Source organism: Lathyrus oleraceus, chromosome 3, assembly GCF_024323335.1.
Source record: "Lathyrus oleraceus cultivar Zhongwan6 chromosome 3, CAAS_Psat_ZW6_1.0, whole genome shotgun sequence".
Taxonomy (NCBI): domain Eukaryota; kingdom Viridiplantae; phylum Streptophyta; class Magnoliopsida; order Fabales; family Fabaceae; genus Lathyrus; species Lathyrus oleraceus.
In genome coordinates, this window is record NC_066581.1 from 133,744,205 (window position 1) to 133,761,102 (window position 16,898).

The following is a 16,898-nucleotide window of genomic DNA, read 5'->3' on the forward strand; positions in this document are numbered from 1 at the left end:
TTGCCATTCATATGCATATGGCTATACATAAGCCACAACAGTTCTCAATTTCCTTTATATCAGCTAACGAGTTAAAGCTGATATAATTTTCAAATTTTACTGAACTATGGTTAATGATGACTTCTTTCTCTAGAATTAAGATGATTATCAAAAAATTAAAATATACATAAAAATTAATTTTTGTTGTTACAATACATCTAAAACAATTTCTTTGTTACAATATACCTAAAATAATAGACGATATAACCTAAAAAATATATATAAAAGGAGTAATTGACTTATTCTTAGACTCTCTCTCTTGTATTTTTGTGTTTGTTTAGAGAATGACTATTTTATATAGGGGGAAAAATCGACTTAAAAAGAAACAATTCACAGGCCCTGTGTGATGTCTAATATTAGTTTGTGGCACTAATCGCTTAGACCTAACAACAAAAGGAAATACGTAAGAGACATGCATTTTAATCGTTTAATATAGTTTCTAGTCAGTTAGGAGGCAAGCTCTCTCTTTAATCGATTAGATGCAATTTCTAACCGATTATACAAAGAGTTTTGCTTTCCTAATTGCTCATAACATATCTTTAATCATTTAGATAAGTGTCATAAGCAATTTTTCAAGAATTTTTGAAATGGATGGAGATTTCAAAAATACCTTTGTGTGTGCGTGCATGTGTGTGTACTTGTGTGTGTCTGTGTGTGTGTTTGTGTCTGTGCGTATGCGCGCGCGTGTACATTGTCTCAGTATTTCAAGAATTACTCTTGCTTATTTTAAATAATATTGGTCAAAATAGAATTAAAACAATAAAATGCAGGACCATATGAACTTTCACGTCTTTCACTCCTTTGATGTTGATGTTTGAATTTGACTTATTTTTACACTTAACGTTGGAACTTGACCAACTTTACTTTTTGATATCTTTTATCTTCTAAATTGACGATATTGTGATTAACTTAGATTTCATCTTTTGTCATCATCAAAACCACGAAAGACTTTAAAATATGCATAAGACATTGAACCACAAAATATACCAGAATGATGAGGCCTGTCATGAAAGTGCTATTCACTTTTGAGTTTGCATGGCTTAAAATATTTATGAAGGGGTTGAGTTGCGAAAAATGTCTGTGAAAAATTTAATGAACGGTCAATTATTACTTTTGGATTTATTTTTTGAAAATAGAAGAGAGGAAATTAGAAAAGAAAGTTTCATTACACTTTTTTCATGTGCTAACAATACAAAAGCGTTAGTGGAATGGACATGTGGCAACAAAGTACTGCATGTGTTATACTTGTCCCTAATTACCTATCACCCACCATTATTACTCAGTGAACCAATAATGTTGGAAAACAATTAAGCAGCAAAAACCTATTAACTTCTTGTAGTCTTATATTTATAAAAGGGTCCACCTAGGGCGATGACCGTAGGATGTCTAAGGAGAGGCGTCGGTAACATGTTGCCCTATGGTAGGTATCACTTTCCCCCAATGTTTTCCTATCGCTCAGTCATGGGAAACATGGAATAAGATGTGTCTTGGAAAGAGAGAAGTTATAGTCATTAATTGAGCAACATCCCTCTTGAAAATAGAGATTCAACAGTCTACCATTGACTTGGTGGGAGGTGACCCTTCCCAAGAAAAGCCTCGATCAAAGAGGCCTCTATAAATACCTATCCCCAAGGGGAGAAAGGACAGATCTTAACAAAGACAAATCATACCTCACATTTACTTGTACTTAATCATGTCACTTAATACAATGCCTCTCACCTCACATGAGCAGGACCTCTAAACCACTGTCAAATACCACCATACAAGTCTTCTCGCCACTGTAAGTAATCCCTAAACATCATATAATTTAATATACCTACTAAGGCCTTTAAGTGTCCATGCCCTTTGCAAGGGAAACACGCACACATGTACTTTTTAACCAGTAGTGTGGAAACCACCGTAGGGCCCCAGTAAAACTAACCTGGGTCAGACTCCTACTCTAACTCATTTTGTCTTCCCTCCAAGGATGGTCGACAAGACTCTACCTCACAACACAAACACTATTTTCGTAGGTTTCACTGGTGGAGGTAGCTCTAGATCCCCCTGAAGGAAATATGCAAGGCAGGTGCTTGGAGTGAATGTAATATCTCATAGTTTCCCTAGAAGCGTGCTAGGGAAAATAGAGGTTAACATCACCTTCTCCAAGGAGGAAGCCCTCTGAATCAACCCTCACAATAATGATCCCTTGATCATCTATGTGCAACATGGAAACTAGGATATCATGCGATTTTTGACAGATCCTAGTAGCTCTACTAACGTCATGTTCTCTATTGCATTTTAGAAACTACAACTCAAACCTAACGACATCAAAAATGTTCAGCAGCTTGTTAACAGGATTATCAAGCAAACAGGTACAAGTAATAGGCCATGTAACCCTGGAGACAACATGTGTCGAGGGAGCAGATGCCAAGGAGATTGATATTAGATACCTTATTGTGGACGTCGTGTTATCGTATAACACCATTATTTGGTGACCTTCCATCAACGCCCTGGAAGCATTCGTTTCTACCCTATACCTGACCCTAAAGTATCCACTTCTGGATGGGCGATTTGGTGTAGTACAAAGAGACTAACAGATATCCCAAGAGTGTTACCAAAATAGCCTGGCGATAGAGAGGGAATAACTCACCCTTATTGATGCCCCCTTTGAAGTTCCAAATATTGACCTTGAGTGTTGGAACCCAAAGTAGAAAGGATCACGCCGACAAAGGACTTGAAAGAGGTCTAGATACGCCCTTTTTATCATTAGGTCACCAAGATAGAAACTTCACTTTCTAAGGAGGAGAAGGAGTGAGACCTAGTGGAACAACTCATTTAGAACGTCGACTTGTTCCATTAAGATCCCTCGAACATTGTCATACCCCAAAATTAGCCCTCCCCTTTTCACCTTTCATCTGACTTTTAGTTTGAGAATCATTTGCACTCATTTTATGTCAAAAGCATTCACACCATCTAGTGTATCAATATCATCATAGATTCAAAGGTTTTAGATTGTTTATACCTAACAAGAGCCTATGGTTTGCCCAAGGATCAAGCCCTAGGGTTTGTCGTTTTGCAGTTAATGTGGGAAGCCTATCCTTAGACCAATGCTTGAAACCCTAGTTGTTGATTCATGGTAATTATGGATCTCTTGATTTAGATTTTATGTGCAAAGCCTCATTGTTTGGTTTGTGATATTGGTTTTCCTGATTTGCATCTTGATTGTAGTTTGTGATTGAAACCCTAATTAGGTATGCTTGACATTTGTGGATATAGTTTGTCTATTGATCTTTTGTGTGAAACCTAGCTCATGGAAGGGGTTTGATTGGTCTTTTTTATTTGCATCATGCCATTGCCATTAGAATCAAGTTTGCCATTGGTATTAGGAATCAAATTCATTTGCTCTCATGATCACTTGTGTGATGTCTCATTTGGCTCATGTTTCATGTTTCATTCATTCATTGATTCAAGTTCATATTGCATTCATAGTTTCATTGATTCAAGTTCCCATTTGATTCATAACTTTGTTATTCAAGTTTTCACTTGGTTCATTCATTCATGGTCCATTGATTTCAAGATCATATTCCATTCATTGTCCATTAATTCATGCTTCATAATACATACAAAATCATTGATCCAAAATGGTTTAGACAAAAAAATTTGGAGGAAAAATGAAAATTTTAAATGAGACTTGATTCATTAAGTCATAAGAGATTTTCTCATTCAAAAACTTTCATTGCATTCATACATATCACATTACAAATCTCCCTACAAGGAATTACAAAACAAAACTGATTTTTACCTATAATTGACTTTGGTCAACTGTTCACTTTTTGGTCAAGTCAACTCATCAAATCCTTAAACCTAAGGCCTAGTTTCCACTTTGTTCTTCATGTTTTCATTCTCATTTTTAATCTCATGATCAAAGCTTTCTTCACTAACAAGTAATCATGATTCTTCATGTTCATCCATGGCACCTTCATTCCAAACTCCAAGAACATGAGCCATATCCCATTGCATTAACAGCCCTGCATTCAATGCACACATCAATCCAACAAGCCAATTCACAATGGTCATTTTATTTCAAGCCAAACAAAACCAAAATCCAACATTCATTTCACAACCTAGCATTAATCTAACATGATCACATACCAATTCATTTCAAACCAACCAATTTCATTAACAACACATAACATTCATCATAGCAGGCCAAAACATTGCAGTAGCAGCAGGGAAATACATCAAGGCATCCATAACATAAATTCATTCATGACTAACTTCATTTAGCATCTCACCTACTAATAGCATAACAGTCCATCAACTAGCAGCTCACATAATAAGAATAATTCAATACATACCATTCATACTAACAGCAACCATTCAATTCATTCAGTAACCATCATTAATAACATTTCACAATACATGCATCAGAAGCAGCCCATAGCATAATATAGCAGCAAAAGCAAATTAGCAATCCACACCATTCACTCACTTCACCATTGACAGAAAATTCATTCACATACCAACATGGAAATGCATAGCAGCAGGATTAACATAATCTCAACCAGTTCTAACAAAGCTAACTCACCATGTAACAAGCATAACCATTATTTGGCAGCAGGCTTAACAATCATACTAGCAATTCACATTAACTGTCTAACAGAAAATTATAACTGCATTTGCACTAACATCCAGTTCATCATAACAATCATTTAACAACCAATCATTGCAATAGCATATCATTCATTCACCCTAACAAACTCAGAATCATTCATCATCATACAATGTAACAGTAGCACAATATAAACTAACACAAATCAGTAGCATCATAAACTAACAATCGCAACCATTAACACCCTAACTATCTAACTGAATCAAAAAGCTCTCACTAACTATTGTAACATAACTCACAACTGACCCAACTAACTTTCATCAACCCCTAAGCTGACCAAACCACCTGCCCAATTCTATTAGAACCAACTCCTAACCTCTATAAAGCTTCACCATCACCCTCTAATATTTTTGGTCCATTTTTTTCATCATCATTGAACCAAAGCTTCAGGTCTCAAATTCCATTTTCACTTGCAATCATCGATTCATTTATCACTCCCTCACTCTTAATTCAATTCCTCACAGAACTTCTAAATCACCATCATAACCTCACTCTCACCAATTGAACAAAACTCTCAATCTCAATTCACTCAAACTCTCGAATCTCAGAACAAAAAACACAACACCAACAAACGGAGAAGAAGGAGAAGCACGAGAAGAAACAAAGAAGAAGCTCAGAACAAGAACTCACCGGAGTTTGGCCGTTGTTTGCATCTTCTCCGGCAGCATAAGTTCAATCTTTCACCTTCTTGCTTCAAATTTGATACTGAAATGTGAGTTGAGTGGTAGGGAATCAAAGCCCCAATGCCTTGGGTTTTGATTCCTTGAGAGGAGGATTTCATTTATCAACTTGTAGTTAGGGTTCTCGGACAAGATCGAATCAGTTAGGGCTTTAAGCTTCGAATCAGGTGGAATTGATATCATATTTGGATTTAGAATGAAGATACGAGTTAGATGGTGTTAAGTTTCTCGGATTGGCCCTCCGCCGCCGCCGGAGGCAACCTCCGGCTCGGCGGAGGAGAGGTGTTTTAAGCCAGGTGTGGGGGAGATCCATTCTTCAACCTGAGCGCGTTTTCATTTGTTTTAAGTTTGATCTGATGAAGCTAGCTCTCTTCCCTCCTTTCCCTTGAGTGTTAGTGGGCTTTGCTCCCAAGGCCCATTTATTTTCCAATTTGCACCACACATGTGCCATACACCCCCTCTGCAGGGGCCAAAACCATATGTGCTTTAATCAATGGACCATGCGCCCCGATTCATCTTAACACTTCCTTTTCAATCTTAAACCCCCTCTTCTAGGCTTTTTTCTCATTTTTTTGGCATTATTTTACCTTTTTTTTCTATGTTATGCTTTAAATGATCATGCTATGTTATGCTTTGTTTCATTGTCATGTTATTCATGAGAATGTGCAACTGATTTAATCAATGTATGTTATGATACTTGCTTATTCTTGATGATAGAATGGTGACAGAACTTGAATGTGGTGCTTATGCATTGGTAACTTGTATACATGTTGTCATATTGAAGCTTGTTTGTACCCTTCATGAAAAATCCTTGATTTAATGATGTTTGAACACTGAATGCAGGTTGTTGTAATGTTGATTTTACTTAGCATTTGGCCAGGAATTCAAGGCATTAAAATGGTGCTATCAAGACATTCAAGAGTGATGGCTTGCTAGTACATGAAGGAAGTTATGGCAGATGGAGAGGTTATGGCACACATGGCATGAAAAGATGATCAAGGCATGATTGAAGATGAAAGCAAAAGAGCTTCATTAGGGTTTTTAGATTATGTAGTTGACTTTGATCAACTGTTGACTAAAAAGTCAACTCTACCAAAAATCTTCATTTTTTGTAATTGTATGGATAATGTTCATTTGAATGTAATGTAATAGATAATTTTTTTTATGAAAAATGGTTTCTTGAATCCATGATTTATTTTCAAACAAAAAATTAGAATTTTCCCACCAAAGAACCTAATTTAAATTCAAGATATGCATTATGAACAAATTAATTATAAGTGCACTGATGATATAAGAATCAATGTGCTATGAGTTTGAATGAAAATATGAATAAAATATGAAAGCAACCAGGCCTTGGACCAAAGAAACATCAAGCATGATTGACAAAACATGACCCACAGATGAACATGAATGGCATGATACACCCATACTGATCAGATGTCCCATCATGTGAATTAGGGTTACAATATAACCACATGGTCACCAAATGTCATACATCCATACTTAGGGTTTCAAACTAAATCCAAATATCAATATGCAAATCACAAAGGTTTAACCTCCCCAATTAGGGTTTCATGCTTAATCCAAGATCATTAGGAAACCCATATGATCAAAGGTCACATATCAAGCAATAAGGCTTTGCAAGTATATCCAAACCAAATGGCCCATGAGATTAGGGCTTGAATGCATAGATGAACCCCATGAATCAAGATCCAAGAGGGCATGAAATTAAGGTTTCCCCTCATATGCTAAGCCACACTCAAACACAGCTCTAGTTTGAATCAACCACCAACTTTAAATCTATGATGCTTGTATTAACATGAATTCATGATGCATATGGATAAAGCATGAGTGGGTGCAGATAAATCTCAAGTCAATGGTTGAGTGAAAACATGAAAAATGGAGGGCGAATTTTAGGGTATGATAACAACCACCAAAGCAAAACTGGTTCTAAGATGGGTCCCTAGAGTCATGGACCTTTTATGAATCAACGTTATACGACAAGCTATCCATCTTATAACGAGGTCCACGAAAAGGTCTAGTCTAGGATGACTCTTCATGTTAGCCATTCAAGGTGTGAACCTTGAGGGCTAACACTACACAACTTCCATTCTAGCCTATGTTTTTTCTTCTTTTTCAAAGCTCGGGTATAAAGCTTTACTCAAAGTGTTATTCAATCCCGCAGATGAACAAAGTAACAAATATGCGAGGTAGTAAGAAAATAAGAGAAAAAGAAAACAAAACTAAGCTAAAATTTATTGCAAATCTAACTAAATTAGGCTTGACTCTCTCGACAAGTCCCTAGCAGAAAACGGTCGCATCTCGAAAAATACCATCATTCACACGCTCGCGAAAAATAATTAAACAGAGTCACCACCGAATTTTATATATTCCAAAAGAGGAAATGGAAATATCGATAAAACCCTCGAAAGGAAAAGAAGATAATTATCGTAACCATATTCAGGTTCGGGAGTCGATTACACAAGGAGAATGTATTAGCACCCCTCACATCTGTTGTACTCAACGGAAACCCTTTAGTTGATTTTACGATTGAATTTTAGCTTATGTTAATTGTTTTCTTCGAGTGATAAAAAGTGCAAAAGGAAAATAAAAGGGGTCAGAAAAATGTTTTTATTAGGGTGGTTGACAAGATTGCGGGTCTTGATCCTATGTATCCTCATGTGCGATGAGGAATTCAAAGCGACATAGCTCTATGTAAGACAAAAGTTATTTTTGGTATTTTTTGTTAATGTGTCTGACAATATTTCAAAATCCTGCACATACGCATCCCTAGGTGAGATAGGGAAGTCAAGGTTTTATTTGCTGAAAAAAATTTGTTTGTTGGTTGATTTAATCGAACAAATATTTAGATCATGCTCTAGCTGCTACACGTTGCTTGTGCTTGCAATGAGAGGCTTAAAATGTTTGTTTGTATTGTGGTAGAACATATTAGACATTGTTCTTTTGTAGAAAGGTTTCCGATCGCATGAGGACGATAAAATAAGTTTGATGTGTTGAGTATTTTTTAGACGAATGGTGAATACTTGGGAGGATCAAGACGTGTTCCTCGGGGCCGATTATTTGAGGTTTTCATGGAATGCGAGACTTCAATGTTCATTTTTCATTCAAAATATTTATGAAATTTGTTCGATGGACAACGAATATTCGATAGGACCAAGATGTGTGCCTCGGGGCCGATTGTTCAAGGTTTTCATGAAATGCTAGACTCCAATGTTTCTTTTTTGTCCAAGTTTGAATTAAGTGTTTTGGGACGAAAGAAAGAATAAACGTTTATTCCAAGACGTATGCCTCGAGGCGGACCATTCAGTGTTTTTATGGAATTCGAGACTTCAATGTTCATCTTCTTTCGATTTTAGTACAAAAAGATTTATTTAATGTAATATTAAATTAGGAAATTGGTTTGATAACGATGAAGTGGTGAGATATTTTTAAAACAAAATTGATGTTGATCAAGTATTTAATTTGATTTTGAAAGGTTGATTTATGTGATCAATTTATTTAATTAATCAATTAACCAAATTAATCAATTAAAATGAAATTAACCAATTGATCAAACTAATTAAAAATTAATTAAATTAATTAATCGATTAAAATAAATTTAATAAACTAATCAAGTTAATTAAAAAATCAATTAATAAAATTAATCAATTAAAATAAATTTAATCAATTAACTAAGTTAATTAAAAATTAATTAACAAAATTGATTAGTTAAAATAAATTTAATCAATTAATCAAGTTAAATAAAAAATAAATTAATAAAATAAAATAATTAAAATTAATTTTATCAATTAATAAAATAATTAAAAAACACATATTGGATAGATTCTTGCAACAAGCATTGACTTGACAATCTAAATTCTTTACTTTCATTTAAAACACATATTTGTTTCTTCATTTCGTTCAGAGTCTACACGTGTTTCTAGTGATTATGTTGTTGGAGTGCTTCTTAGCCAAAAGAGTGAATCTTTTTCATGAAATATATTACGCAACCAAAGTCCTTAATGAAATATATTAAGCAATCAAAGTCCTTGATAAAAGAATTTATTTTAATAAAATTTGCACCAAAAATATTTTGTTCGTATTTAACTGGTTCCAAGGTTATTGTTTTTATAAATTATGCTACATTGAGACACTTACTGAGTAAGGATAATCAAAACTGCACTTATTAATATAGGTCTTTTTGTTACAAGAATTTTACTTTGAGATTATATGTATGAAGAGAGTTGAAATGTGGTATTATATAAATTGTCAAGATTGGAAAGCTCCGAAGTTACGAACAAAGAAAAGAAAACAATTGAAAAGTTTCTAAATAAAAAGATATTTGTAATTTTTGAAAGCCCATGGTTTGCTAACATGAAAAACTATAAAGCTCAAAATATAGATCCAGGAGATATCACATGGAAGAAAATAAATAAATTATATAATGATGCTAAATCTTACCCATGGGAAGACCCATATTTGTTTAAAATATGTCATACTAAGAAGATGTGTACATGTAAGCAAAGAAAATAAAAGTATCTTATGGCACTTACATATCTCAAATTATGGAGGCCATCATAATGAGGAAAAAAAAAGGCATTGAAATCCTACAAAGTGAATTTTGGTGTCCAACCATGTGTAAAGAAGTGTATAACACGTAAGAAATGGTAAATAACATGTATCTCCAAGATGAATTAAATTTCTCTTCATAATATGATAGAGTTTGAACCTTTTTAGTGTTGGCAAATTAATGTTATGGGTCTTTTTCTAATTATATATATATAGAGAGAGAGAGATGCACATTTATTATGTTACGAAATGAGTTAAGGAGATTTATTTTGTTTCTAATGATGCCCCTATTATGGAAAAGTTATGGAAAAAAACCTTCTTATTAGGATTAGGGTATCCAGTCCTAATCACATACCATGCAAAATATGTTTTCAATAACTGTTTGGAGAATATGCTAGCCAAATATCGTGTCAAGCACAAAGTGGTCATGCCATATCATCTTGACAAAAAAAAAGGATAGGTTGAAATATCGAATAGAAAACTTAAGCAAATATTGGATAAAGCAATTAACTCATCCAAAAAAAGTATGGGAAAAGAAATTAGATGATACATTGTGGATATGGAGCACCATATTCAAAAGTCAATAAGGATTATCTATGTACTAACAAGTATATGGTAAATCATGTCACTGACATGAAGAACTTAAAATAAAGCATATCGGACTATTAAAATCCTAAATTTTGACCCAACCACATCAAGTAAGAATCATCCATTTAATCTAATGAACTAGAGAAAATGTGTTTGCAAGCGTAAAAAACACAATAATATACAAGATGAGAAAAAATATTATGAAAAAAACTTAGCTAAGAGATAATTTTATTTTAGGAAATATGTATTCATGTTTAAATCTAGTTTTATAATTTTTCTAATAAACTCAAGTCCAAATGATTAGACCCTTTTATGTTAAAAGTGGTTGTAAGACCCCAATTTTGACCATAAGATCCCTCACGCTATCTCATCATATGCATTGGCTTTAGGATCACACCTTGACATCCTCCTTACCCCTCATTCATTGAGTTTGCATTGGGAGAGATCACCAAGTACATTTGATTGTATCATACTTTATTTTCCTTTGCTTACTAACCAAAATGTCAAAAATATGTCTATGTATAATTTTACTTTTTTTGTAGGTAGTGTGTGCATCCACCAAGGCTTCATCAAGCTCATATCTAGGGTTTGAGACCCTCAATGCAAGAAGACTAATCAAGATATGGTTCACATTGACTCTAGACATCATATATGGATCCCTATGATCTCCATTTATCACTTTGATCAAGAATTCATCAAGAGTTTGAAGCTTGTTTGCCTTGGAAGCCCTAATTCATCTGGGTATCTTATGTGACTTCCTCAACAAGTTTCTTCATTATTTGGTCAAATATTTCAAGGGATACTTCATTATATATATCATCTTATGCATATATGATCCTCCATGAGTCCAAGAGATCTTCAATTTTGCAAGTTGGTTCATGGTGGTTGACCAGAGAAAGTCAACTAGTCAAAACTGGGGTTCCCTATACCTTATCTCCTACAATTTTTGTCATATGAAAATGATTCCAAAAATAACGTTGCTTCTTATGACATTCTAAATAATTTTCATGTTAAGGTAAAGAGCTAGTTTTGCTTGGAAATTCATTTTTTATGGTGAAAGATTATAGATCATTTTGTTTGAACCCTAGTTAGGAGGTCAATTTCCAAGGACCATAACTTGCTCAATTTTTATGAGATGAAGGCTATTAATATTTCATAATTAAACTCAAGGTGTACTCTCCATCTTTGATTCTTGGAAGAAATTCAAATTCAACTTGCAAGGGCATGTGCCAAGAGGAAACATTGTAGGTCATTTTGGGCCATTACCATTGAACAAGTGATTCCCCTCAATTTCTAAAATGCATAACTCCTTCATGCCAAATCCAAATGAGGTCAAATTTGTTACCAAATTTAAGAGGTTTGAAAGAGCTACAACTTTAAGTTAGGAACATTTTCCATTTGAGGCCCATAGAAAAAGTTATTCAGGGTGGAAGAAGTGAACATTTGACTTGGTACTTAGAAAATTTTCAAATATGTTTGATTTTCCAAACTTTCACCTTAAAATTCATCATGATCCAAGTTTCAAATGGAAAAGTGTTCAACATGAGAGTTGTTCCCCTTGATCTCACCTTTCCAAAAAGTCCAAGATGATCTGATTTGGCCAAGAATTGGAGGACTTACCCATGGGTTCTTCACAAGGCTTCATTTGGATGAATTTCATGTTCACATTCCAATTACCATTGCATGATCACATGGCACACTTTCAGCATTGCACATGATGAAATTTCGACCTGATTACATCATTTCATGGGCCTATCACACGCCCATGCATCCATGCAAGGGAGATTGCTATTTTTGGCCAATTTTTGAAATGTGTAGAAAGCAATTGTATATCCTATAAATAAGACCCTTCATGCTCAGAATTAGACACACCTTGCCCAAGCATTGAACCTGCAATCCAAACCCTCACCATTAAAGGAAAATCTTGATGGTTTTCAATTGAAAATCGAGTTTCAATTTCACTTCAGTTTGGAAGTTGAAACTCCAAGAATCCTAGCCTTTCCTTGATCCAATTCAACTTTTGCAAGCTTCTGAAGTCAAGCCAATGCCAATTGGAAGCAAGATCAAGCAAGTTTCAAGCTTCCTCGAAGGTGATTTTCCATAACTTTCATCTCTTCGATTCTCTCTCAATTCTTCACCATTCTTTGCGATTTTTGGTTGGATGAAGTCCTACCAATGTAGGCAACAAGATTGAGTTGCTTTGAGATCAAATCGAAGCAACTCAGTTCATGATCCTCAAAATTCAAATCTCTGTATATTTTTATAGACTTGGAATTGGAGAAAATTGAGGTCAGATTCGTGATCCTGAGCATTTTCTCTTTGAAATAGTGTCCTTATTTTTCATTTTCCATTGAGATGAAGTTGGACCAGTCTGGTGAAGGTCACCGGAGAAGATGATCGGAGCCCTAGCTTAGGTGGTGTGCTGACACTCCTCCCGGCCATCTGATCATGTTTGAATATTTTAATTTGGACCTTTGGTTTGAATTACAACGCGTGCAACACTTTGACTGATGACCACCATAGAACGCGCGCGTGTGGGCATCAGATCTGCCACCTTAATTAATGAGGGAGATCTGAAGGCCCTTGTGTTTTCTTATTTTATTTTAATTTCTGATATTATATTTAATCATTCTATTTTGTTTAATTCATAGAAATTTCACTTTTAATCCAAAAAATATGAGACTTTCACCAAAAATCTTTAAATATTTTTCTCTTCATATTCTGAATTAAAATTATTTTTTGGATTAATTTTGATATTTTTCATGAATTAAATGTTTTTGTGCATATTTTTAATTGTTTAAAATTACTTCTGACTTTTCAAAAATCATGAATTTTTTTGTCTAAGGTCCTTTGACCTTGTTTGACCTAGGATAAATCTCTTGGCCATTTATTTGGTGTTTTGAAGAGATTTTAGGTTTTGACCAAATTAAAATGTATTTTAATTCACTTTTAATTGATTAATTGTTTAAAAATTATGTTGAGCCATTTTTATGGTCTTGTGATGTTTGACTTTCTGTTTGGGCCTTGGTCAAGGTTGATTTGACTTTTGTTGGATCAAAATCATTGGATTTAGGGTATTGATGAAATGTACATTTCATCTCCCAAAATGAATGGATGGTTTTGATTTTGATGAAAATTCTCCCTTGGTCAATTTGTGTTTCTATCTTCCCTTCACTCTTCATCTTCATCCCTATTCTTTCCCATTCCCTTATTTTGACCAATGAAATCTCTAATGTCTTAAGGCTAATTGGTTCATCAATGGCCTTGTGTCAGATGAACCAATACAAGTATGACTGAGATATGTCCCTCCCTCTTGATCTTAGTTTGGTTCTTCATACCAAATCTCTAACATGCATTAACACCTAAATTTTTCTTGCCCGGTCTCAGATAGTTGTGACTTCTACATAAGTTCAATTACGATTGCTTAACATAGAGCTAAATTTGACCCTAAAGGCATATCATTCTAGTAAGTGAGATTGTAAGTCTCCTGTTCTTCATGGCATTGTGTGGAAACTTGACCTTTTTTTCTTTCATGAGAGCTAGTGGCATACTTGTTGAATTATCCAAGTTGAAGCCCTTATCATGGAAGATGTCTTGGTTTAAGAATTCATACTTGTGAATGGATGGTTGAGTGTTCTCTAAAGAATGACTTAATCAATTAAAAATCACCACTAACACTTGACTAACTTTTGACTAACATTTGACTAATTCTTATTAATATTGCTTTACTTTTAAGTCATTTACTTTATGCAATTTAAATTCCAGTAATTTATCATTCATTGTCATTTACATTTCATTTAACTTGTTTTCACTTTGCTCATTTGAGCCATATCTTGTGATTGTATATATATTGTTTGTGCATTTTGGTTTTGCTTGTTGTCTTAGGACCTTAAAATATTTAATAACAACAAAAAACCCTAAAAAAATTGGTGGACTGTTGATCTTGATCTGAACTCTTGGACTTAGATTTAGGCAACATTCCCTATGCAAAAGGACTTGGCCAATGCCAACATTCTGAGACTGAACTATTGTGAACTGAGCCTTCATCTGATGCAAGCCTTGGATCTTGTTTGAATTCATCTGCTTCTTTGTCTTTGTGTTAATTATTATTTTGACCTTGTGTTTGATGCTTTACTGTGGGTTGATCAAGGAATGTTTCATCTGATACATGAGAAGACAAAGAAGACTGTTAGCTTTTGGGATTGCTTGCTTGGATGTGGCTATCTTTATTTGATGTCTTAATCTTCATAATGCCTGAATATTGCTAATTGCTCATTGATTATTGTTTGATTCAAAGTCCAAAGGGAAAATGGGTTTTCTATATGACATTCTTGTCTGTTGGATTGCATCCCATTGGTCAGATCTCTTCAACTCTTAACTTTTAAATTTGTGCCTAGGATATCCTCTTCATCTCCTCTCACTTCTTAAATTTAAAAATCTCTCCCTCTTTTCAAAAACTTCTCTGCTTGTGATTTTAAACTCAAACTTTATTTTAATGATTAGAAACTTTAGCCTTATGCCACTGAACTTTTCAAACTTTTTCTTAAATTAAATTTGTAAATAAACTTAATCATATTGACTTAAAATTTCAAAAAAAGAAGTCAAAAAAGAACTAACAATCCCATTTAAAATTTTGGCCCCTTGGTTCCTTTTTCATTTAAACTTTTGTTAAAAGCAATTCACCAACTTTGAAATTTTTACCACGAACTACGAGGTTTTGATCCCTCATTTTTATGTTGATACATAGGCACAAGTCCGAAGGTCTTGTCAAACACAAAAATATAATTAAGGAATTATTTTTTCTTCCCCACATTCTATTTTTCTCAAACATCATTTATACTAAAAACACATGTGTAAGACCCCAATTTTGACCCTAAGATCCCTCATGGCATCATAATATTGCATTTACATTGCCTCAAGGATCATAAGCATCTTGGCTCCTTACCTTTGGGGTGGGATCTCTTGTGAGTTGGTTTGAGATCACCAAGCATGATTGAATTGTATATTATTGATTTTCTCATTTTATTTACTAACCAAAAGCACAAAAATATGTCACTAACATCTCTTGTTTGTAGCTTGAGCAGTCACAAGGTCCAAAGCCTCTAGGAGATCCTATGTGCATTGATAGGGCCAATTGAAGATGACAACAAGCATGGCAATGGTTACCAAAGCACTCATCCATAAAATATGCCTCCCAAGTGTCTCAATTCATCATTTTTTATCAAAGCAAATCAAGGGGTTTGAGGCTTGTTTCTCAAGGAAACCCTAATTCATCTGTTCATAAACTGTGCCTTGCTCATGAAGCAATCTCAACCTATGGTCAAATACAATCAAGGGAAGTTCTTTCATTCATCATTTCATGCATATTTGAACTTATTTGAGTGTCCTCAATCATCAATTCATCAAGATATGAGGTGTGGATTTGAGAAGTTGATCAGTCAATTCATCTAACTATTTTGAAACACATTGAGACCTAACTTTTTATGTGTTTGTCAAATGGAGATGACCCCAAGAGAAAAAATGTTCTTAAGGATCATATGAACAACTTTAATGTTCATCAAAAATTTATTTTAAGCTTGTAAGGTCATCATCCATTCCAAGACATTATAGGTCATTTTGACTGAAACACTAATTTTGGGTCAACTTCCCAAGAACATAACTCATTCATTTTTCATGATTTTGAGGTGGGATCAAATGAATTGGAAATATTAAGATTTCTAATTCAAATGTTATGTTGAGCAAAATTTCAAAATCTCAAAAGAAGTACATGTGATAATGCAAAATATTATAGGTCATTTTGGACCAAATGCATTGAAATGTGAAAAAGTCCAACTTCAAGTGCCCATAAATTATTCATAAAAACTCCAAATGATGCAAAATTTAAGTCCAAATTGATTGCCTTGAAAAGATATACAACGTTTATGTTTAAGATTTTGTCATTTGGAGCTTGCATCATTGAGACAGAAGGGCTTGAACTTTGGCCAAATGTGAAAATCTCACATGTGCATGTTTTGCATCCTACACTTTATGTCCACTTTTCACCAATTTCCAAGGCCCAAATGGAGTTTTGATCAACATAACAAATGATACTTATGAAATAAGCTTTCCATCCATTACTCATAAGGTGGTGTTTCTATTTTTGGCATAGCATTTTCGAAGGCTTGAACATAATAGTGCAATTGTGGAAAATCATTTAATTTGCCTTGCATGAGCTACTACCACCCAATCTGCACGTCCAATTTACTTTTATCATGCATCAACTTTCAATTCCAGTTGGAATTGGGCCCTCCATGCGCCTGTACAGGCCCATGCATGGAGGCCCTTTCCATTCATGCAAGCTTTGGATCATGCATTCAGCATTGCCTTGCCTA

General features: G+C 34.3%; 1 long non-coding RNA gene across 1 annotated transcript; it reads right to left on the reverse strand.

The window, feature by feature from the left end:
• Window positions 1-3,717: 3,717 nt before the first annotated feature.
• Window positions 3,718-5,742, reverse strand: LOC127125791 (uncharacterized). The gene is made up of 2 exons (XR_007804806.1): window positions 5,321-5,742; window positions 3,718-4,046 (listed from the first exon to the last, which is right to left on the reverse strand). It is a non-coding gene; the product is annotated as an uncharacterized LOC127125791 (long non-coding RNA).
• Between the last annotated feature and the right edge of the window lie 11,156 nt (window positions 5,743-16,898).